This window comes from Microcebus murinus, chromosome 7 (genome assembly GCF_040939455.1).
Source record: "Microcebus murinus isolate Inina chromosome 7, M.murinus_Inina_mat1.0, whole genome shotgun sequence".
In the NCBI taxonomy this organism is placed as follows: Eukaryota; Metazoa; Chordata; class Mammalia; order Primates; family Cheirogaleidae; genus Microcebus; species Microcebus murinus.
This window is the reverse complement of record NC_134110.1, coordinates 21,118,738-21,145,374: the sequence shown is the minus strand read 5'-3', so window position 1 is coordinate 21,145,374 and position 26,637 is coordinate 21,118,738. Positions and strand designations below refer to the sequence as shown.

At 33.2% G+C, this 26,637-nt stretch overlaps 1 long non-coding RNA gene across 1 annotated transcript in view; it reads right to left on the bottom strand.

The window, feature by feature from the left end:
* LOC105868833 (uncharacterized) overlaps nucleotides 1–26,401 on the bottom strand; it is a 49,171-nt gene extending 22,770 nt beyond the window's left edge. The window contains exons 1-2 of the long non-coding RNA XR_012920108.1: nucleotides 16,716–26,401; nucleotides 12,152–13,640 (exon numbers count right to left, since the gene is read on the bottom strand). This is a non-coding gene — a long non-coding RNA (uncharacterized LOC105868833). The remainder of the gene's footprint in view (nucleotides 1–12,151; nucleotides 13,641–16,715) is intronic.
* Nucleotides 26,402–26,637: the final 236 nt, after the last annotated feature.

Genomic DNA, 26,637 nt, shown 5'->3' with positions numbered 1-26,637 from the left:
ATGTTCATGCTAAATTTGAATGATGAGGTATTCAGTGTGGATTTGCCTTATCATTCTAAAGTGTGTTGGCTATCACAGGGACAGTGTTAGCCAAAATTTTATCTCTGCAAAAACAGATAATTAAGTTTCATGAAGAACAGAATCAGGAACGTGAATTATTCAAAGAAGATTTCTATAGGAATGCAGCATTTCTTTGTGCTATAATGTCAAATCAAAACGACTTGAATATTTCTTAGCAAGATAATATAAAGTCTATATGTGATATGTGTCAAAAAATCCAAGCATTTGAAAAAAAAATAAAACTTTTTCAAAACACTTCTTCAAAAGGAAATTTTGGATAAACATTTTCCTCAGTTAGCACTGATCACTGATGACTAAGATGATATATAAGTCAATTGTTTGAAGAATACATAGATGTTATAAAACTATTAATTGGAAAATACAATGAAAGGTTCAATGACTTGTCATGATATCATACTCCAATTCGAATCCTAATTATCACCTAGTTGATATTACCAAGACACCTAAAAAACTAAGATGGTATTGATTCAGCTTTCAGTAGATGACATTTTAAGTCACTGTTTGATGCTAAGAAAGATCCAACTAAAATATGGAACGATAAAGTAGAATACCCACATCCATGCCAAAAAAAAAAAAAAAATGTTTTCTTGCTTTTAAACCACTTCTTATGCCAGGCACAGTGGCTCAAGCCTGTATCCCTAGCACTCTGGGAGGCCGAGGCTGGAGGATTGCTCGAGCTCAGGAGTTCGAGACCAGTATGAGTCAAGAGTGAGGCCCGACTCTACTAAAAATAGGAAGAAATTAGCCAAACAACCAAAAATAGAAAAAAATTAGCCGGCCATAGTAGTGCATGCCTATATTCTCAGCTACCTGGGAGGCTGAGGCAGTAGGATCGCTTGAGCCCAGGAGTTTGAGGTTGCTGTGAGCTAGGCTGACACCACAGCACTCTAGCCAAGGCAAGAGAGCAAGACTCTGTCTCAAAAACAAAACAAAACAAAAAAAAACTTCTTGATGGTAATCTACATTCTCCTACCTAACCCAAATCAAGATGCCCTTAAGGTCACAAATAACTGATACTCATCTAGAGGATCAACTGAAAGTTCAGACCTTTATACTGCAACCAAATATCCAAATCCTTTCTAACAAAAAGCAGATATGACAAAGTCATTAAAAGGTTAACTTTAAACAAATAGTCTTAATTTTTTGAAATTATTAAGTACATAATAGATTTATAAAATAATGTACATTCGTAACCATATCTAATTAAAGTTCTTGAATGTACCCTTATTTGATTACAGCTAAATTAATGTGGACTTCCAACTTGACAAGGTTCTACAAGGCCTGCCATAGTTCTTTAAAAGTGTTATCTATAAACATATAAAACTATTAAGGACTTAAATACCATGGTAGCTATAAGTTCTTAAAATAAGGTAAAATGTTGATAATTATTAGTTCTAGCTGCTAGGTCTAGGTCTATAAAGTTTTATTACTGTTTTCATTTCTGGAGTCTCTAAAATATTTCATAATAATAACTGTTACTTTAAATTACAGAATGGAGCTAGGAAAAGTGAATACCCACATGTACAAGACGGAAACAGGATTCACACCTCTCACCTCTCACAAAAATCAACTCACAATGGACAACCTAAAGCATGAAACCATTCAAATTTTAGAAGAAAATGTTGAAAAGGCTCTCAGAGACACTGGCCTAGGCAAAAAACTTATGAAGAAGACTACAAAAGCAATCAAAGCCACAATGGGACCTGATCAAATTAAAAAGCTACTGCATAGCCAAGGAAACTATCACTAGAGCAAACAAGATACAAAATAAAAGAAAATGATTGCATGGTACACATTTGATAAAGAGCTGATAACTAGAATCTGTATAAATAAGAAATTCTAGGGCACAAAAAGTACAGTAACAGACATGAAAAATTCACTAGAGGGACTCAAAATATTTGAGCAGGTACCAAAATATATCAGTAAACTTGAAGTAATAAGAACATATCAACTATCAAGTCTGAAGAAACAAAAGAGAAAACATAAAAAAAAATAGTGAACAGAGTTTAAGGGACCTCTGGACACTACCCAAATGGGTCAATGCACATATTGTGGAATTCCCAGAAAAAGAAAAGATAATAGGTAAAGAGACTATCTTAAGACATACGGGCCAAAAACTTCTCAAATTCAATGAAAGACATGAATATTAACATCCAATAACCTCAACAAACTGTGCAGTAGTAAATGACAGACTCACACTGAGATGCAATGTATTTCAACTACCCATAGCAAAAGACAAGGAGAATTTTAAAAGCAGCAACAAAGAAATTACCTGTCACATACCAGGGATTATCAATTGATTTCTTATCAGAAACTTTGCAGGCTAGAAGGAAGAAGACTAACATACTCAATGTGCTAAAAGCTAACTCAACTATGAATCCGATATCCAACAAAACTTTCCTTTAGAAATGGAGAATTTCCAGAGAAACAAACAACTGAGGAGTTTGTTATCACTAGACATGCCTGGCAAAAAAATGCTAAACACTCCTGAAGGTTAAAATTAAAGAACAGGCCGGGCGCTATGGCTCACGCCTGTAATCCTAGCTCTTGGGAGGCCGAGGCGGGCGGATTGCTCAAGGTCAGGAGTTCAAAACCAGCCTGAGCAAGAGCGAGACCCCGTCTCTACTATAAACAGAAAGAAATTAATTGGCCAACTGATATATATATATTAAAAAAAAAAAAATTAGCCGGGCATGGTGGCACATGCCTGTAGTCCCAGCTACTCGGGAGGCTGAGGCAGAAGGATCACTCGAGCCCAGGAGTTTGAGGTTGCTGTGAGCTAGGCTGACGCCACGGCACTCATTCTAGCCTGGACAACAAAGTGAGACTCTGTCTCAAAAAAAAAAAAAAAAAAAAAAAGGTAGTCTTATTGTAACAATGGTGCATCATCCTTTTTTGTTTCTATCATGACTTAAGAGAATAAATCTTTAAAAAATAAAATAAAAGCTAGTATTATTATAATGTTGTAAATCCACAATTTATCATTAGGAGACTGAATTTAAAAAAACATTTTTGGATACACAATATATTAAATACATAATTTTGTGACATCAACTGATAGAGTAGGGATGAAGGTGTTAAAGAAACAGATATTTTTGTACATTATTGAAGTTAAGCTGGTGTAAATTCAGATTGGTGCTACAAATTTTAGATACTAAAGGTAATCTCCACAGTACCCATGAAGTTCTAAAAAAATATACACAATAGGAAATGACAAAAGAATTTCACAAACAAAAGAAGAAAGTCATGGAGAAAATGAGGGACCAAGAAGAAAAAAAACAACTATATGATACATTATAAACAAAAATTAAGTCTTCTTTAATGGTAATTACTTTAAATACAAATATATTAAACTTTCAAACAAAAGACAGAAATGTGAAGAACAAAATTAAAAAAAAGCAAATGATCCAATAATATGCAATTTAACCAGACTCATCTTTTGCCCAAAGACACAAGTATGTTGAAAAGAGGAAGACAAAGGCTAAACAATGCAAATAATAAGAAGAGAAGTTATGACTATACTATCAGACAAAACAGACTTCAAATACAATGGATACAATGGACGAAGATGTACATTATATAGCAATAAAAGGATGTTCAGCAAGTAGATAATAATTATGAACATTTAGGCACCTAACTACAAACCATCAAATTATATAAAACAAAAAATGACAGAAAAAAGGAGAAACAGTTCATCAATAATGCATGCAAAGTCTACTCTTAATAATGGGCACAGCATCCATACAGAAAATAAGAAAGATAACAGAGTACCAGAACATCACAAGAAACCAATCATATCTAAAAGACATAAACAGGGGAATGTAATTGATCCTGATCACTGACTCTTGGTCAACTTTTTTTAAGAAAAACAAAACCAGTTTAACAGTTTTTTGCAATACGAGCTTGTGATTTATGCTTACTCTATAAGTGGAAATCAGGATTGTTTTAAAGATTTAAGGTTGGGTATTTTTGAACACTCATCTAGGATGTAACAGCAAAGTTGAGTAAAGTATAACTGTTAAACAAGTTCCAGCTTTTCTCAAGTTAGTTATATATTGTAGGATGTACTTAAGCAGTAAGTGTATTTAGGTTAAAGCAGTTGAATTACGTTAAATGTTGCTATGATACCACATGATATTGAACATTGTTTGGATGCATGTTGAAAGACATGCTTTTTTGTAAAACTCAATATAGGAGCTGTGTCTACAATTAAAGTGAAACATTTTGGCATGTTTGTTAATTCAAGTTTCATTTAATAACCTGTAAGGCACGTAAGTTGAAGCTTTTTTTTTAAGTTAATGGGGAAATTAGAGACGCAATACCAATACTTTAGGATGTTGGTCTTGGTGTTTGTACGAAATTCTGAGGCCTTGATTTAAATCTTTCATTGTATTGTGATTTCCTTTTAGGTATATTGCGCTAAGTGAAACTTGTCAAATAAATCTTCCTTTTAAAAACTGCAAAAAATAAAAAAATAAAAAAAAATAAAATAAAATAAAATAAAAAAAATAAAAGACATAAACACAACAAAAAATATATAAATTCTATCAACAACAACAAAAAAAATGCACATTCCCTCAAGTGCACATAGGACATTTTCTAGAATATACCTAGTTATAATATAAATTTAAAAAGATAAATAGAAAGACAAAGCAACTTCTCTGACCATAAGATGCAGTTAGAAATCAATAATAAAAGAAAAACCCTGAAAAATTCCCAAATTTATAGAAATGAGAAAACACAAACAGGTAGACAAAAGAAGTTGAAAGGAAAATTAGAAAATGCTTAAAGAATGAAAATTAAAATACAACATAATAACAATGGGGGACAGACTGAAACTACTGCTAAGAGGGAAATTTACACCTATAAATACTATCAGTTAAAAAAAAAAAAAAGAGGCCGGGCCTGGTAGCTTATCCCTGTAATCCTAGCACTCTGGGAGGCCGAGGTGAGCTCAGGAGTTGGAGACTAGCCTGAGCAAGAGCAAGATCCCATCGCTACTAAAATTAACAGAAAGAAATTAGCTGGATAACTAAAAATATATATAGAAAAAATTAACCGGGCATGGTGGCACATGCTTGTAGTCCCAGCTACTTGGAAGGCTAAGACAGTAGGATTGCTTGAGCCCAGGAGTTTGAGGTTGCTGTGAGCTAGGCTGACATCATGGAACTCTAGTCAAGGCAACAGAGTGAGACTCTGTCTCAAAAATAAAAAAGAAAAAGAAAAAATTCAACAGCTTAACTTAAAAAGGTAATTAACTAGAAAAACAACAAAATAAACATGAAGAGAGGAAAAAGGAAGAAAAGAAAGATTGGAGGAGAGATGAAAAACAGAGATTGGAAACAAAAGACAAAATTAATAAAACCAAGTTGGTTCTTTAAAAACAAAAATCAACAAAATTGACAAACCTTTAGGTAGATTGACTAAAAACTAAAATAAATTAAAAAATGAAAGCAGACACAAATTACCAAAATGAGAAATGAAACTTGATACATTAATTCTACAGAAATTATAAGAGATCCATAGGCATTTTTATGTCAACAAATTGGGTAGCTTAGACAAAATGCACAAATTCCCAGAAACATAGAAAACAAAAGCCTACAAAAACTAAGCCACAAAAAAATAAAAGAAAATCTGAATTCTGAATAGATCCATATGTAGTAAGGAGATCAAATCAGTAATGAAAAATCTTCCAATAAAGAAAAGCTCTGGACCAGATGGCTCTCCGCAGAATTCCATCATATACTTAAAGAGCTAACACCAATCCTTCTCAAGCTTTTCTAACAAATTTTCCTAAGGAGGAAACATTTTCACAAACTCATAAGGCCTGTTACCACAGAAAGATACAGACTAAGAAATGAAACGGGCCGCGCGTGGTGGCTCACACCTATAATCCTAGCACTCTGGGAGGCCAAGGCGGGCGGATTGCTCAAGCTCAGGAGTTCGAAACCAGCCTGAGCAAGAGTGAGACCCCTGTCTCTACTAAAAATAGAAAGAAATTAATTGACCAACTAAAAATATATACACAAAAAATTAGCTGGGCATGGTGGCACATGCCTGTAGTCCCAGCTACTCAGGAGCCTGAGGCAGTAGGATTGCTTGAGCCCAGGAGTTTGAGGTTGCTGTGAGCTAGGCTGACGCCACGGCACTAACTCTAGCCTGGGCAACAAAGCAAGACTCTGTCTCAAAAAAACAAAAAGAAAAAATAAAGAAATGAAACGTTAAACACTCAAAAAAATTAGGAATAGAAGGAAACTCAGGGGCTGGGGGGGAGTGGTGGCAAAGGCAATATATGTAACCTAAACATTTGTACTCCCATAATATGCTGACAAAAAAAAAAACAAGAAACTGCATTAAGATACTAAAAGCCATATGTGAAAAATCAGAAGGAGCATCCTTCTGAATAGTGAAATACTAAAAGTTATCCCTCTAAAATTAGCTACAAAGCAAATATGCTTGCTTTCTCAACTTCTATTCAACATAGTATAATAAAGCCTAGCTAGAACAATTATGTTAAGAAGAAAGAAAGAAAGAAAGAAAGAAAGAAAGAAAGAAAGAAAGAAAGAAAGAAAGAAAGAAAGAAAGAAAGAAAGAAAGAAGAGAAAGAAAAGAAAAGAAAAGAAAAGAAAAGAAAAGAAAAGAAAAGAAAAGAAAAGAAAAGAAAAGAAAAGAAAAGAAAAGAAAAGGAAAGGAAAGAAAAGAAAAGGAGAAAAGGAAAGGCATCCAAATTGGAAAAGAAGTAAAAAAGTATCTCTGGGCTGGGCGCAGTGGCTCATGTCTATAATACTAGCAACTCTGGGAAGTCAAGGCAGGAGGATTTCATTTGAACTCAGGAGTTCAAGACCAGTCTGAGCAAGAGCGAGACCCCGTTTCTACTAAAAATAGAAATAAATTAATTGGCTAACTAAAAATATACATAGAAAAAAATTAACCGGGCATGGTGGTGCATGCCTATAGTCACAGCTACTCGGGAGGCTGAGGCAGAAGGATTTCTTGAGCCCAGGAGTTTGAGGTTGCTGTGAGGTAGGCTGACACCATGGCACTCTAGCCCAGGCAAGAAAGTGAGACTCTGTCTGTCTATATAAATAAATAAATAAACAAACAAACAAATAAACAAATAAATAAATGTACATTGCTACAAGAAATCAAAGACAAAAAGATATCCTATGTTTATAGATTGGAAGACAATATTATTAGCATGTCAATACTGCTGATAGCAATATACAGATTTAAACCCTACTAAATTTCTCATGATATTTCTGAGAGAAATAGAAAGAAAAAAATCTTAAAATTCGTCTGGTGTATGAAAGGACTGGAACAACCAAAACAATCCTGAAAAAGAACAAAACTGGAGGAGTAGCACTCCCGAATTTCAAAATGTTCACTACAAAGCTACAGTAACCAAAATACTGTGGTACTGGCATAAATGCAAACATACAGTATAAGGAAATAGAACAAAGGGGTTCAGTAATACACCTTTACATAAATGATCAATTTATTTTCAACAACTTTACAAGACCATTCAAAGGGGAAAAGACAAAGTTTTCCACAAATGGTGAAGCAATGAGTGGATATCTACATACAGAAGAATGAGGTTAGACCCTTACCTTACATCATACACAAAAATTAACTCAATGTGTATCTATGACCTTGTAATACTTTGAACTATGACACTAAGAAAATGTAGGGCAAAAAGCTTCATGACATTTTTTATTTGGCAATGATTTCTTAAGTAGCGCATAAAATATGCAAGCAATGATAGAAAAAGTAGACAAACTGGATGTCATAAACATTAAAAAAAAACAAATAAAAAATTAGATAGGTTTTAAATAAACTAGCCAGGCACAGTGGTGCACACCTACACCCCCAGCTACTCAGGAGGCTGAGGCAAAAGAATTGTTTGAGACCCTCTCTCAATATAAAACAAAAAATGGGTAAAAATGTGTACAGATTTCTAGTAATATATGAAAATATGCTCAAAATCACTTACTCACTGGGGAAATTCAAGTAAAAACTACAGTAAGATTACACCTCAGAGCTATATGGATAGCTACTTCCAAGAAAACAAAAAATTAAAAAATGTTATGGATATGGAACAATGGGAACCCTTGTAGTGTTAAGTGGGAATGTATAATGATACAGCTACTGTGAAAAAAACAATATAACAGCATAATTTTTCCTTAACAAAATCAATAAAATTACCGTATGATCCATCAATTCCACTCCAGATAACTTAAGAGCAAAGACTCAAAAATAAATCTGTACACCCATGTACACAGCAGCATTAATACCAATAGCTAAAAAAAGGAAACAACAAGTACCCATCAATGAATGAATGGATAAGCAAAATGTGGTATATACATATAATGCAATATTATTCTACCTGAGAAAAGGTAATTCTGACAAATGCTACAATGTGGAAAAACCTTCAACATATTATGCTAAATAAAATAAGGAAGTCACAAAAAGAGAAATATATAGCTTTTAATTTAAAGTGAGAAAAAATAAAAGAGAAATATAATGTTTCCACTTAGATACCTATAGTAGTCAAAATTAGAGACAGAAATTAGAATTATGGTTACCAGGGTCTGGAGAAAGAGAGCATGGGAAGTTTTGTTTTTTTTTTTTTTTTTTTTTTTTTGAGACAGAGTCTCACTTTATTGCCCAGGCTAGAGTGAGTGCCGTGGCGTCAGCCTGGCTCACAGCAACCTCAATCTCCGGGGCTCAGCGATCCTACTGCCTCAGCCTCCCGAGTAGCTGGGACTACAGGCATGCGCCACCATGCCCGGCTAATTTTTTGTATATATCTTTTAGTTGGTCAATTAATTTATTTCTATTTTTGGTAGAGACAGGGTCTCGCTCAGGCTGGTTTCGAACTCCTGACCTCGAGCAATCCGCCCGCCTCGGCCTCCCAAAGTGCTAGGATTACAGGCGTGAGCCACCGCACCCGGCCGGGAAGTTATTTTTTAACAGGTATAGAGATTCAGATTTTTAAGACTGAAAGAGTTCTGGAGAAAGATGGTAGTGATAACTAGACAACAACATGAATGTATGTAATATCATTGACCTGTATATGTAAAAATAGTCAAGATCATAAATGTTATATTTCTTATGTGTATTAAACCACAAATAAAAAATGAGAAAATGCCAGTACACATACATCTACTTTCTGTGAGGGCTTATAAACAGTGATAATTTAAAAGAAATTAAGATTCCTAGCAATCATCCCTTTCTTTCTAAATACCAATTCTCCATAATTAAGTAGGTATCCAAGGAGAAATTGCTGGTTTCACAATTGGAGCAGGGTAATACAAAACTAAAAACGGACACTGTTGTCGGGCTACAAAGTAATGTAACGTTGAAAAGACAAAGGAGCCAACTTAAGAAACCCCTAGAAAGCTGATTAAAATAAAAATGACATTGATGAATTCATGCCTAGAATAAAGCAAACACCCATGTGTCCACATTTACATGAATAACAGAACATATAGGGATAAGAGACAACACTTCCTTAGAGTACAAAATTCCAACTCTTATTAATAAAACATAAAATCAGGCAGGGGGGAGGGGGGCAGCTATATACATACATAATGAGTGAGATGTGCACCATCTGGGGGATGGTCATGCTGGAAACTCAGACTTGTGGGGGGAGGGGAAAGGGCATTTATTGAAACCTTAAAATCTGTACCCCCATAATATGCCAAAATAAAAAATAATAATAATAATCAAAAAATAATAATAATTAAAATCTGGGAAAATAGAAAAAATAAAATAAAATCATGGCAAGGTACCTCATGCTTATAATCCTAGCACTCTGGGATGCCAAGGCGGGAAAATTACTTGAGCTTGGGAGTTTGAGACCAGCCTGAGCAAGAGCAAGATCTCTCCTCCCCTGTCTCTACTTAAAAAAAAAAAAAAAAAGGTTGGGTGCAGTGGCTCAGGCCTGTAATCCTAGCTCTCTGGGAGGCTGAGGTGGGCAGATTGCTCAAGGTCAGGAGTTCCAAACCAGCCTGAGCAAGAGGGAGACCCTGTCTCTACTATAAATAGAAAGAAATTAATTGGCCAACTAATATATATAGAAAAAATTAGCCAGGCAAGGTGGCGCATGCCTGTAGTCGCAGCTACTCGGGAGGCTGAGGCAGAAGGATTGCTTGAGCCCAGGAGTTTGAGGTTGCTGCCAGCTAGGCTAACACCATGGCACTCACTCTAGCCTAGGCAACAAAGGGAGACTCTGTCTCAAAAAAAAAAAAGAAAGAATTTAGCTGGGCATGGTGACATGTGCCTGTAGTCTCAGCTACTTGGAAGGCTGAGTCCATGAGTTTAAAAAATTGCAGAAAACCATTATGATGATGCCACTGCACTCAACCGAGGGCAACAGAGCAAGACTCTGTCTCATAAATATACATATATAATACAAACATACATAATAAAATTCTTCAAAATTAAAAAATAATCATCTGATAACCACCACAGTAGTTATAATTGTAGGCAAAGATATCAATGCAGGCTAAAATGAGTAGACTAAAGTATAATGACAGGCCAAGCATGGTGGCTCATGGTTGAAATCCCAGCATTTTAGAAAGCTGAAGTAGAAGGATTGCTTGAGCCCAGGAGTTCAAGACCAGACTGGGCAAAATAGCAAGACAACTCTACGAAAGAAGAAGAATAAATTTTAAAAAATAGCCAGGTGCTTGCCCTTGCAGTCCTAGCCATGTGGGAGGTGAAGGCAGAAGGATCACCTGAGCCCCATAAATTTATGGACGCAGTGAGCTATGATTAGACCACTGTACTCTAGCCTGGGAGACAGAGCAAAACCCTGTCTCTTAAAAGAAAAAAAAAAAAAAAGGTATGATCACAAACATTGTTTGCACTGTTTTTAGTATTTCTCCAAAAGATACTTAAGTAATAAAAGTAACATCTCTACTAACATCATGTGCACCCTGGTGATGAACTGAGAAGAGCACAAAACCATTTCTATAGTGTTCTTGCCAAAAATATGTAAGCTAAACCTAAAGAACAAAGATCAGACATAACCATACTTAGCAATATTAATAATCAGATACTCTGTAGACTATTCAAAATTAAAGATCATGAAAATCAAAGACCAAGAAAATGTTCCAAACAGGAGGCAGATAACAAATATATGCAAAGTAAAATCCAAATTATCAACCAATAAAATGACAATAACACCAAAAATATGAATGAGGTATGTGGCTCAGTTAAAACCAGTACATCAATGTTAATTTCCTGCTTTCGATAATTAGATGTTAATATGAGAGGAAGGTGAAGAATAATATACAAATAACTACTTTAGTTTCATCACCTTTGTAAATAACTCATTATTTAAAAGTAAAAATTTTTCAGAAACAATGCCAATATTACTTGCTTCCTATCTATATCATAAATCTCAAAAATTATTTCAGATAGACAATAAAACAACACAAAACCCTGAAAACAGAACAAATATAAAGCTGTTTGTTTAGGACTATCATTTCAGAAATTACAAATATAATTATTACAACTATAATCAGGGGTATATGTTTAAAAATAAACTTAGCTCATTCATTCATGGTATAGAAGAATATTCAAATGTAAAAAAAGTTAAATTATAGTTTGACAATTTAAGGACAATTATTATAAACTACAATACAAAAAGATATTTTATTAATCCTGTCATTAAATCTGGTGAAAAATCTTTAACAAAAATTTTCCTAAAATGATAAATAAGAACACAACCTCAGACTAAGAGATTCACATTAACAGTCCAAATGCCAAGGGCACTATTAATACATCCATATGTTCTAGAAATACTTACCAATGTACTTTATTCAAGATAATAAAAATGATCCCAAATTGTGAAAGAAAACCCTAATTTAGAAATTCAATGAAATGCTACTAGAAAAGGTATGCAGAAATGGCTTTCATATATCAATAAGAAAATAAGGTGAGTGAATGTTTCTAATCACTAAATTAACAAATTCCTATGAAATGCCTAGAAATGAAAAAAATATTTTTAAACTTTACTAGCATTATACCAACATAATTATTTGATTAAAATAGAAAGACATACCTTGCAGTTGGATAGGAGGACTCAATTTTACAGAGATTTAATCTCTCCTAATATATTAAATTTGGATCAAATGAAATTAAAACTGCATTTTTTTCCACCTTGAAAAATTATTATAAGCATCAATTGAGAGAAAATAATGTGAATATAGACAGGGAATATTCTGAAAAAGAAGAGAAATGAGATAGAACTCAATGGAATAGATAAGACAGCAAAAATTATCAGTTAAGTGTCTGTAGAAGGCAAGGTAAACACAATAAATTATATGTGGGGATTGTCTTTCTGATTATGACTTAAGTGTTACCTTTACAAGCCAAAGTAATTTGAATATTTAATGCATTAACACCATAGAATGGAAAAATAAATGACAAAAATAATAGATGAAAGACAGAAAACAATACAAATGAATTAATGACACTAATGTAAATGTATTGAAAGAAAAACACAAAACTCAAAAGATATAAAACAGAACATAATTATATTTCAATACATAACTTGTGTACAATCAAAAAAATAAACCACCACAATAAAAGAAAAAAGAAAACACATGGTATTTCATTTGCAATGCTTGACATAATGTTAACATCCTTATCATAAATGAGCTCTTAGAAATCTGTAACAGAGAGACTAATATTACAAGGGGAAGTGAAAATAAAAGGAATAGAGGAAAATTAAATAACACAAGTGAGTAATAAGGCTATGTTAAGATAATGTAGCTTATCATTAGTAGATGAAAAAAGCAATTTCTTTGTATAATAATATTACATTATCAATGATTAAAAATATTGACATCTGACACTTGTTCAATTTTAGGAAGTATGGGAAATTTACTCAACATATATTAATAGATTTTGTATATACTTTGCTCCTACAGTTCCAATCTATAACAATTATACCAACACAGGAGTTGGATGAATTCAAACTTACAGAAGCATCTTAACTACATAGAAAATCTGTAGTTAATATATTATCCCCCCAAAATTACTTATGTACCAACATTTTAATAAAAAAATAGATTAGTAATAGAATTAGAAATAAAAAGGCATTTAAGTAAATATACTATAATTTATAATATTCCATGTCCTTTGTGTTCTTGAAGATTTTTTTGTCAGTTTTAAATTTACCCTGTGATTAGTGAAAATTATAAATATATACACTTCATACTTATGAAAGCACTGAGATGAAGCCCTTTTAATTCCACCATCCTGAACTTCTTTGTACAATGTCTGAGTCATTCCAGCTCCTGAGATTTAGTCCAACAGCAACGATGAAGACAATCATGCCTAGTTAAAATTCACTTCCATGATACTCTTTAGATAACTTTCCAAAAATGAGGTTTCTCATCTAGGATTTTTTTTTTTTTTATCTGAAAGGAGTGTTCTTTGCAACACACATAAATGGGAAGTCGTCTGTGTACATTATGAAGACCATACTTTGCTTTTGGTGATGCCAGCAGTAGAAATAATGGCATATGTTTCTTTTCAGTCATCACCTGAGAGAACACAGTAGGGAAAATGAGAAAAGATTAGAGGTAAACTTTATATCATCAATAAGGACTAATAAAATCTGTGAAATGAAATACAACAACCATTCATTCTATTATGAAGAAACAGCATGTGTATCAAAATTACTTTTGGAATTTTCTAACAGTAAGGCATCCAGGTATTAGCTTCTTTCCTTCGTATACTTTGCTAACACTGATCTCTCCCAAATTATCCTCACATGTTATGTTTTCTGTCTTCTTTGTTTAGTTATTATCTCCATGTTATCCATTCATATACAGAATTATATTTAGTCTATATGCATTTCTGAACAAGAAATGTGAACAATGCCTAAACATTCCAATGAAAAATAACAAAAGAAGCTTAACCTATACCTATTGAGAAAAAATAGTAACTATACTAAAAATGGAGAGGATACAATGAAACTCTGGAGAGAACACAGCTCCTAACCTATTCTGGATATTGACAAAAGTTCTGACCAACAGAACCTATGGATATGACACAATGGTCATTATTTTATACCACTGTTTCAAGATAATTTGTTACATAGCAATAGTAACCAAACCAGATCTCAATTTGTCAACTAGCTACCATGTTTCCCTGAAAATAAGACCTATCCATAAAATAAGCCCTAGCAGGATTTCTAAGCATTTGCACAATATAAGCCCTACCCCAAAAATAAGACCTAGTGATGGCCATGGCTAAGCAGCCTATCTGCACAACCCATGCATTTCGTCATGGTGCAGTAAAGAAGATGAGCAGTCCTTCTCATCTGCCCCATTGTGACAGCTATTATCCCATAGGTGACCGGAAAGGTGTGGGCAGCCCCAACAATAAGGTCGGCTCCTCCTTGTCAGGTCCTGGCCATTCTGCGCATGCTGCAAGCTGAGGCTTTGAGGGGAAAATAGCATATCCCCTGAAAATAAGCCCTACGGTGTCTTCTTGAGGAAAAATAAATTTTTCTTGAGGAAAATATATTTTTCTTGAGTTAAAATAAATATAAGACCCTGTCTTATATTTAGAGAAACAAAGTACCACCAAAAAGCCAACGACCTTAAGAAAAACAGGATATATCAACTCCTAAGTAAACAAAGTGCCTCTCCCCCATCAAATGTGTATTCAACTGCCCTTACAATCATACTGCTGAGGGAATAAAGAACACTAGAATGAGACTATTGCAACAGATCATTTACTCATAGCAGGCACCATCCTCTTGGGATTAAAAACAAAAATGATGCCGGGCGTGGTGGCTCACGCCTGTAATCCTAGCACTTTGGGAGGCCAAGGCGGGCGGATTGCTCAAGGTCAGGAGTTCGAAACCAGCCTGAGCGAGACCTCGTCTCTACCAAAAATAGAAATAAATTAATTGACCAACTAAAAATATATATACAAAAAATTAGCCGGGCGTAGTGGCGCATGCCTGTAGTCCCAGCTACTCGGGAGGCTGAGGCAGTAGGATCGCTGAGCCCCAGAGATTGAGGTTGCTGTGACCCAGGCTGACGCCATGGCACTCACTCAAGCCTGGGCAACAAAGTGAGACTCTGTCTCCAAAAAGAAAAAAAAAAAAATAGGCCGGGCGCGGTGGCTCACGCCTGTAATCCTAGCTCTTGGGAGGCCGAGGCGGGCGGATTGCTCAAGGTCAGGAGTTCAAAACCAGCCTGAGCAAGAGTGAGACCCCGTCTCTACTATAAATAGAAAGAAATTAATTGGCCAACTGATATATATATATATAAAAATTAGCCGGGCATGGTGGCGCATGCCTGTAGTCCCAGCTACTTGGGAGGCTGAGGCAGAAGGATAGCTCGAGCCCAGGAGTTTGAGGTTGCTGTGAGCTAGGCTGACGCCACGGCACTCACTCTAGCCTGGACAACAAAGCGAGACTCTGTCTCAAAAAAAAAAAAAAAAAATGACTTAGGTGTCCCTTTTTGGAACTATCACCTTGTGTAAAGGCAAAAAAAAAAAAAAAAAAAAAAAACCACTATAAGGTGAGATACACACCAATTTGATGAAACATCTAAGGTTAGCAAGTAAGTGAATGTTCAAATTTCTGTTAACACCTTGAAACAATTCCTCATTTTGAAATCTGCGGCAAAGTCAATTCTACAACCTCAGTAATGACTCCTACTTTTCAATAACCGTATCTTCTATGTTTCCATAAACTCCTTCATCATATAAAAAAAACTGTATTTGTGAAAATATGCATGTCAATTTCATAATTTCTAATAATTATATACTTGGTCATTTTCTTTATTAATTATGCTAACATTTTTGGTCATAAATAAGTAAATTAATTAAAATAACATGCATTCTACATATATACTTCATCTTTACTTCGGTAAAATATCTTTTTAAATAACTAATTCATTCACTAATTCCAAGGTAACCAAGAACAATGTCTGTACCAGTATTATTTTCCTGAGTTTAGGCAAAACCTCACCCCAAAACAGCACCAGAACCATTTTACATATGGTCAGCAGTTAAGACATACAAATTAAGGGACTCCATAGGAAATTGGATGGTCCCAATGATTTCCATTGTACTTAGGGGGGGCGGGGTATGTGTGTGTGTATACCTTTCATCATTATCGGCAGAAAAAAACAGTCTCTAATACAGCAATATTTGTATACAACTTAAGCACCAGAACATATAACTTCAAGCTAGTCAGGCATAGTGAATAGAGAATGTTATAATAAGTTCAATCAACAATCTTTTCACACTTTCTTACCATTTTAAGCCATACCTTTTAGACAAATACTGAGAATATTACAATTTTTTCTATGCTAATTTTGAATGATCTATAAAACCCTGAAGACCTACTTAAAATCCTTCAGACAGACTCAACAACTGTAAAAGGAAGATACAAATCTATTCTCTATTTATACCCAATGCAATTAAGGATAACTTCCAACTCATCCCAAGAAATACCTCCTGCAACATCGTGATCTAGTCAGTATCCACAAAATGGCATTATAACTATAAAAAATATACTTTCTTCATAGAATGTTTCAGTTATCATCACTTTACTCATTTGTTTCTCAACCAAAATACACACATTTCGCACCTACCTCCAATTCCATCTTCTGCCTTCTTCCCATGGGTAATCCAATACTCTTTGTTTCATTGCCAAGACTCAGCTGAACTAGCATATAAATCATATATTCTTCATGAGATAATTCAAAAACCATACACGATGGCCACTGGGAATAAAATATTGGATACAACAGGCCAATACTCCCATGATGCTGATGGACAAGGGTGAAGACAGGTACAAATTGCTTCTCTTTAACATTTCCTGTATTGTTTAAATGTTCATTTTTGAAATACCTTTTTAAAATTTCAAATGCAGAAAGTAGAAGCAGTCCTATCTTCATTTCTCTATATAGAACTGTTAAAACTTTGCCATCTTCTTCCAATTTTCTTCTCATATAAATCATATATTCATTCTAGATTTTTGTCACATAGCAATATACAAATATGTACATTCTTACGTATAAAAAATTCAAAAGAAAATGTTCAAATAATCACCATTCTCATCATATTAAGTATTAATCATTAGATTGTATTCCCCATGTATAATTCATATTTTTGTAATTAATCATTAAATTACAATTAGAAAAACAAGAGGCATATACACACACCTCTGTAAACTGGCAATTAGTTTTTGTTTATAGAAAAATGACATAATTTTAAATACCAATTTTAAATACCATAATTTTAAATACCAACAAAACACCCTTCCATATAGGCATATTTTTTCACCATTAGAATTACATCCGTGTTGCATAAGCTATAAGCATTACAATCTTTTATTTAATAATGGATATTTCAGGTATTTGTATTATTATGTTTTTATACTCAACCTATAATGTATTTCTTCTTTGTAAATCTGAACAATTGGAATAGATAAAATCCCAGTATTAAACTGTAACACTTAAAAAAATGTACATACTTTCAATTTGATTGTCATTGTCAACTTTCCATTTAAAAAGATGTACTGATTAGTAATTTGATCAGTAGTGGATAGGATCTTTATAAGAAATTTTCTTCATTTACATTATAGGTAACAATGTATCTCTGATTATCATCACATAACATAAAAATATGTAATATAGGCAAATTTTTAGAAACAATCAGAAAAACAAAAAAAAATATTCATAACTAAAATTGTTCTGTTCTCATATGGATGTATAAATAATGGAAAAATATTAGAAAACAAATTATATGGGACTGCTCATTATTTAACATAAAATTAGCATACATTTAGATATAACAATATTCTAGAAATACGTGCAAGCTTAAAAGCCTCTTTTCTGTAATTTATAAAATAAAAATAAATGTAAAGCAGCAACCAAGAAATGAGGTTAATACCCTAAAAAAAGCTATACATCTATACCATTAAAACTAATTTTAGATGTGTGTGTGAACATACATTTATAATATAGATGCATTAATATAAATTTGAAAAAAGTAGATACAGCAAAATAACAATGACTTTAGCAATCTTGTAACACTCAATGTATATTTGAATTAAAATGATATTTCCCTTTCCCTCTCATGTTTTCCTCATTCTTTTTAAAGATATTAATAAAAATATATGCAAGGGTTTTTGTTCCCTATTTGTGTAAGGATATAATGCATACAAGGAACAATTGTGGCCGTTCTTATACATGAGACTCTAACATTTGGGAAGACATAGAGGCAAGGCACTCCATTGCTGTCCCCAAAACTCACAAACGTGGCCAATTATTAATTACTTGTGTGACACCAAAATATTTAGAGGAGCCAAATATGTTACAATGAAACATTTACAAATTTACACTTTGTTGACACTCCATGCATCAAGAAAAGTTAGATCTTAAAAAAATGACATATGTATTCATTATTTACAAAGTGTCTTGAATGTTGTCATGCAGTCCAAGTAAATATAAAACTGTATCATTCAAAGAGGTAGAAGAAAATTTTGCTTACAAAAGATATTTACTACAATGACTACAAAATTATATTTATATAATGCCCTATCATCAATATAACTACAAAATTATGACAGGTTTTTTATGTATAATACAATACTAAGAAATGGGTAAAATATAATTTTTCTTTCTTATGAGAATTTGAAGTTAAAAATATATACCCTTAACTTTTTCCTTACCCTAACAATCCAAAAACACAGATACCAAAATATGTATACAATAAAAAGCCCACAATTTTATCAATTTCATTGTGAAGACATTTCAAAACACAATGAAACCATGATATTTTACAATGACTTATTTACAAAAGTATACTTTGTGAGACTCTATACACCTAGAAAGACTAGATGTTAAAAATTAAAATTTTGTATCTATTTACAAAGTTGTCTTGAGTATTGTCATGCAACCAAGGGAACACATACAGAACTTTGTATAGTTCCAAGAGGTAGAATAAAATCTCTTCAAGGAAGTCATTTATTTCTTGAATGTTAACAGTGAAAAGAAAACAAAACAGGAAAAAGAAAAAGAGAAAGAGAAAGGAAAAGGAAAAAGAAAAGGAAAGGAAAAAGAGAGAGGAAAAAATAATTATGATATTAGGAAACTCAGTACCTTTACAGAAAGAAAATTACAGAAAATTAATTTACATGGCATTTCATTATATATTCTATTCCTATCTGATACAGTGACAAACTATTCTTCCTATGAGAATGGGCTAAATACATAGTTATGTCATTTTCTCCTTCTAATATCCAAATTAATATATGATTAAGTTCTATGTTGCTCATAAGCCTGTTTATCAATGATTTTGTTGTCTCAATAATTGCCAAAGACAATAGTACTAACAAATTTACAATAAGGTATACACAAAAGTATACTCTGTGAGACTGTCAATACATCTAAGAAATACTGTTTAAAATTAAATATTTCATGTGCCCATTATTTATAAAGTTGTCTTTGTTATTGCCATGCAACAAATGAATACAACCATATGACATAGAGATTCTATAAAATGTTCTTAAGAAAAATGAATTGCATCATTAACTTAGTACATCAGAAAAAATAAGATATTCCCTTCAGAAGAGAGTCTATTTTAACTTAAAATGGGCCTGAACAGTTTAATTACAAATTAGTTTTCCAAATAAAAGTGTGTTACAAAAAAACTCTATGTCCCTCTTTAACATGACAGCATATATGCAATAACAAACTTATAAGCTCAAAGATGTACAAGTAATTTGTCTTTAATAATTCCAAAAATAAAATGAAAATTTATACAAAGGGGAAATAACAATCTACCATCAAAAGAAAAATGTTTCCAGCCTCTATCATTCAATTTGTCAACTATGTGTGTGTGTATGTGTGTATTTTAAGTTAAAATGTTATAGAGCAGCTATGATAAATAAATTGGTTTAATAATAAACCCCAGGGAGATACCCACATAGAGCTCTTAAGTCATTTGCAAAAGTTAAACATTTCAACTTATTAAGTACAGTTTAACAAACTGATGTTTGCAATATATACATGTTCATAATGTCTATAAAACCAAAAAATAAAAATAAAGAGGACCGTACACTTGTTCCTCAGTGTCCATGGGGGATTGTTTCCAGGAATTCCCAAGGATTATATAAATTCAAACATAACTCAAGTCTCTCATTCAGCCCTCCAGAACCCATGGATATGAAAACTAGGACCTCCATTTATGAAGGTTCCCCATCTTGCTGATACAGTATTTTCTGTCCCCATTTGTTTGGGGCTGCAGAAGCCCCCTACAGGAAGGGTTTATAGCCAACATCCTTCCCCATATCCCTCCAAACAAACAAGTGAATATGTAATGAAGCTAACCCCTATATTATTAAAAATGGTTCTGATTTTTAAAAATAGGCATATCAGCAATGTCTATATTTATATATACACATATATTGAATATGAAGAAACAATATTTTAGAAGTAAAACTTGAATATATACACAGTAGTATAAAAATCTCACTCAACAATACAGATTTGGTCAACCATCTCATTTCAAGAATAAAAAGCTTGTGCCCTATGTTTTCAAGTGCAATATATTCATAAAATATAACAGAAATTTCTGCATATCTGAAAGGTAGATGACATATGTATATGTACACACCAGAAGCTGAATAAACCTCACCATATACACCAAATGAGAAAAACACAGGGGTTAATATTTCTATTGGTAGAAAATCTTTTTCACCATCATATATAGCGTGTGTATGGTGGGTGTTTCTATATACCTAGAAAACTCAGGTGTTATACAAGATGTTTGTCTATTATTGACACCACAGTAAAGTGCTCTCCATCTCTGCCCTCCCACTCAACAACCCAATAAACACAGGCAGAGACAAGGCACCAATTAGAATGCAATAAGAAAAAAAAATCCTGTCTGTAACATATTTACAAATATGATCGGCAGTGTTTTCTACACTTTGACAAAGAATAGCCAATTTTAAAACTACAAGAACCCCAAAACAAACAAACAATAACCCTCAAATCCAAACCTAACAAATGCACAAAGATGTTACTCTATGGGCAAACAATGATTCTATCCTTTACAATGAACATATATTTCCAAAAATATGACTGACAGAAATGGCATAGTCAAAATTACCTTATACAATGACATTTATCTTTTATATACAAAACAGTAATATACACTGCATAACCAAATAAATCGCAAATAAACGTGGCCTAGCAATCCAATTTAACAAAGTGTTTACACACTTGTCTAGTAGTTCATTATTAACACAGTATGTCTATCAACAATCTGTACACAGATGCTATAAAGCAAAAAGTAACATTTATCTCTATATATCTAGAAGCCATATAATATCCTCCAGCAATTTAATATTTCTATCCTGTGACTTAATAAGTGTTGCTTATTATCTGTATATAAAAACCTGCATACGTACACATGTGTCAACAATCTCTGTAAGTGAAAGACAAAACATGCACATGTGATCTGAATATGGGAAAGGAAAATAGCTTTCATTGTATATATATTTATAAAACAGAAGGAATAGCTCCTATGCCTCAAAAAACATAATAACTATACCTTCTATATACATATAGCACAGATGTATTTATTACAGTGATCAGACAATTTTTAAGAAAACCCAAGTTTCATATACCATTGCTAGTATCCCCATACAAACTTATAAATTGCCTCTACAAACAGAAATATCTTAAATCAGAAACAATTCACTTATAAAGTCAACTTCCATTGGCAAATGGAAACATTTCTAGCCTATCTGACCACATGGAAATTTTTTTGTTATTCAAACTGTATTTGTATATAAACCCGTCTGAAAAATCATAAACAATGAACAATATGTCCACCATATTGCATGTAAGAAAAACACTGACATACTATTATATATATATACATATATAGAGAGAGATAGATATATAGTATTATACTAGATATTTTACCACAAGATCATTTTCTATTATATATATCACAACCTAAAACTTGAGCCCATACCATTGCATTTTGCAAACAAAACCAATTCTATCCTAATAATTTATAGATCTTTACAATGTTTATACATATAGAAAATTAGATGTTAACATTACTTTCTTTTTTTTTTTATTTATCTTTTCTTTTTTCTTTATTTTTATCATTTTTTCTTTTCTTTTTTCTTTTCCATGCTAGTGAGGTTGATGTAACATTACTTTCTATAGCAATATCCACCAGCAATGAATTAATGTTGACAGGTGATAATAAATTGTTCAATGTCAATTTAACAATCAAACTGGCAATAGGAGGCAAGTATAGCTACTTAAATCAGGCTATTTCCAAAATATATGTAAGACCTCCAACATCTTTGGTAGAGTAAAGCCTGGTGGGCATACAAAAACTGCCTCTGCACATATGCACACAGTACCTCAACACCCCCACACTCTTATCTCTTAAAACCTTATATATGCCTAATATAGACAAAGCTGTCTAGAGTCTAGTTACTCTTCTCATCAACAAACAAAATCATAGTCTAAATAATTTAATCCCCTACCCTAAAATGCAAAATGTCAGCTAGCATTCTATTCTTGTTAAGATTTGGGAACATAGTCCCTTTGTCTCTTATATATCGAACAATACAAAAGCCCACCCAACCCTTAGCATGCAAGTCTTCATATAGGTTGGCCTCTTCTGCAATTCTATCTTCTGCAATTTCTATTAAATCTTATGCTATACAAATTTTAACATAAAGACCACTGACAAAATAACATCTATATCCATGACTTCCATACATAGAACAGCCTTAACAAGATTATTTATTTAACAATAGTATATAAGTTACCCTAGAAAAAAACCCTAACAATAATCCAAAGGATTTTTAATGTATATCACTCTGAGGTATTTTAACTGTTCTGTTTCTATAATCATATATTAAAAAATTTCTACATATCTTAGCAAACTCGTTAGCGATATCTATATCTCAAAAAATTACAAATATTTAGAAGCTTCATACATTGCATTATCAAATGCACATAAACAAGAATGATTTATTATTTTCTGATTAGCATATATTTCCCCATGTCTTCTTTTAGAAGCACTAAAAAAGACACACACCCTTAAGTACTTAAAAATTGAATAAAGAATTGTGTATGGCCAGGCACCTTGGCTAACGCCTGAAATCGTAGCACTCTGGGAGGCTGAGGCAGGCGGATTGCTCAAGGTCAGGAGTTCGAAACCAGCCTGAGCAAGAGCTAGACCCCGTCTCTACTATAAATAGAAAGAAATTAATTGGCCAACTAATATACATACAAAAAATTAGCTGGGCATGGTGGCACATGCCTGTAGTCCCAGCTACTTGGGAGGCTGAGGCAGCAGGATCACTTGAACCCAGGAGTTTGAGGTTGCTGTGAGCTAGGCTGACGCCAGGGCACTCACTCTAGCCTGGGCAACAAAGCGAAACTGTGTCTCAAAAAAAAAAAAAGAATTGTGTATAACTTAAAAAGATGACCACGTAATTCCTTTCTAAAATTTGTTGAAGAAAATCTTATCAAGTACGTGTGTAGAAACTTCCCTACAAAACCAGCTATTTTATCACAATAACCATTTAAAAAGCTTATTAGATTCATGTTCAAAATCTAGCTATCTTTGACTAATTAGATTCCAACAAAGATTAAGGAAAAAATACACAATAAAACTATCACATGTCTAATTTCATTCTCTGGCTCTCCTAAAGCATAATCAATAATTCATACACATTCATCATTCAATGAGTATCTTATATCATCATTCAATACCATTATCCAAACACAATTTCCCCAAGTGTTTAAACAAACTCATAAGCTAAATATATCCAGAAAATAATTTAATTTGAAGATTCAGGGCTGTTATACAATACTGGTAGTCAGAAAAATAATGATCTGTTTACTGCATATGTACATTAAGTGTCACATAGACACAGCTTTTAACAGTAAATCTTTCAAAGGCAAGTAGATACTCCACAGCAAGAAAAAAAAATTCAGTTTTTTTTCTTTCCAAGTCCAAAGATCACACAATATAAATATTTTAAAGATAAGATGAAGTCCAGGACAGCATCAACCTGCATTTCTTTTTCCATAGATTTTATAGGTGATGAATTGTCTAGCTGAATTTAAGAAGTGTTATCCTTCCTCTTCTTCCTACATATCCTGTAGGATTGGCTTGTCTACTTGAATTTGTGAAGATTAGCCCAAATATATTAAGTCATATACTTCCGAAATAATTTTAATTCAATAGATAACTCTTTATACACTTGCCAAGCTGTGACTCAGATGGCATTTTTGGGAGGAATGTAGAGTGAGAGTTGTCTTGACGCTGTCGGAGCAGGCAAATGAATGGAGTAAATGCCCTGGACAATGGTTTTACAGTGGAGCACTGGCCAGATGTGCCTTAAAGCAGATTTCTGGACAGGGGTTTAGACTTCCATATCAGTATAGAAATAAAAGTGCACCGAAAGCTCCAAACAGATATATAAACTACAATTTTATCAATGCAGGGACGGTCAATCACTCAGGAAGACAAATCCGGCGGGCGTGGTGGTTCACGGCTGTAATCCTAGCACTCTGGGAGGCCAAGGCGGGTAGATCATTTGAGCTCAGGTGTTCGAGACCAGCCCGAGCAAGAGCAAGACCTCATCTCTACCAAAAATAAAAAAAAAAATTAGCCAGGCATGGTGGTGCATGACTATAGTCCCAGCTACTCGGGATGCTGAGGCAGAAGGATTGCTTGAGCCCAGGAGTTCGAGATTGCTGTGAGCTAGCCTGACACCATAGCACTCTAGTGCAGGCAACAGAGCAAGACTCTGCCTTAAAAAAAAAAAAAAAGGAAGATAAATCTTGTTTATCTATGTCAATGGGGGTAAAAAAAGAAGCTTGCAAATCTACCCTAAACCATCGTGTACTGCAATCAATGTTTCCTGCTGTACAAATTTCTGGAGATTCCTAAGGACCAGAAGATGAGAATAAAGCACAGAAGGTAATAATCCAAATGTTTAGTGCTTAAAATGTGAGGCTTCCAGTTTTTATTGTGGCAAATATGCTTTAAACAGTATCTTTGTCCACTTTTTTATTATTGCTTATTTTTAACACTCCCAAAACATGCCAACTGCAGATTTATAAAGAAAACCTCATGAAGTTCATCAAATCTTCCAAAACTCTGCTCTGCCATATAGATGAATCTGAGGTTAGAAGAAAGAGGACTGGTTCAAAGTTTGTGAATAAAGCCAAGATGACAAAACTCTCAGCTGGAAAAGTAGCTCCATATCAGTCATCTAATAAAAAGAACAGTGTCTTTTCCATGTAATAAGTTTCTAGAGGAAATATCCTGGTCCATCTTTTTAACGCTGCATTTGAGTCCATGAAAGGACTTACTTGTCTCCTAGCTAGCATTATCTTTTTACTTCTCTTCAAAATTTAGTTACATGTATAACATGTTTATGAATATAAAACAGTTTCAAATATTTCACGTTTACTTTCTGGTTATTTTCCTATTGAATTATCTATTCATATTTGTCCATTTTCAGAAAAAAAATTCAAAGTTTTAATTCTACATTGAGTTGAGGAACATATTTATGTATGTTAAGGGAATCAACAAAATAAACAACCAATATATTTTGCCAATCCAAAAAAACGATAGATGTATTTTCACTTGTTTTTATGTGGTCAATTACTCTTACCCACTAACAAGTAAACCCTGTCTCTTCCTCTCCAATAGCAATGCCCTCTTGATGTAGCACACAAAGGGCAAGTTCAAGTGCACACAGGATTTTTTTTTTAACCTGTCAGATTTACTCTCCAGTGAGCTGGCCTGAATCAAGTGGAGACATCCAATAATAAACAAACTTTAGGGATATCTTTTTCTCTTTTCAACAAACTACTCTTGTAAGAATCTCCTTAATTGATAAAATAGACAACTTTAATTAAATGCAAGATAGTCCCCCAATTCTCTGTCCCCAGCAATATGGCACAATGAAATGCCATTGTTCTTGACCTAAACCCTAAGGAAGAATGGAAAAACAAAATCAAAGGGTGAAACTAGAGACCAAACTTTGCCTCTACTCTATTAGAAGGCAAATTTCTTGTATCTTCTATTCATTCATGTATTGTTTCTACCAATAATTTTAATGACAATATATCAATGGAACAAAAATTGACTAGCCCCCTACGCATATACTAGATGCCAATTACTATGCTAGTCCTTGAAGACAGAGTAGTAAAAAGAATACCAAGGCACCTAGTAAAGAACACCAAGGCACCTAATAAAGCATTCATGTTTGTTTATTTTTATATATATATATATATATATATATATATATATATATATATATATATATATATATATAAAGGAAAAATATCAGAAAAGTTATTCTACAGCTTCTTGGAACATTTTCAAATCTTGCCATAAAGCATTATTCAGTAAATTAAGGCTTTTATGAAAGTATCATCATTGTGACTCTACCTAAATTTCTTAGAGATGGATTTTTTTGTTGTTACCTTGATATTGCTTAGAGTC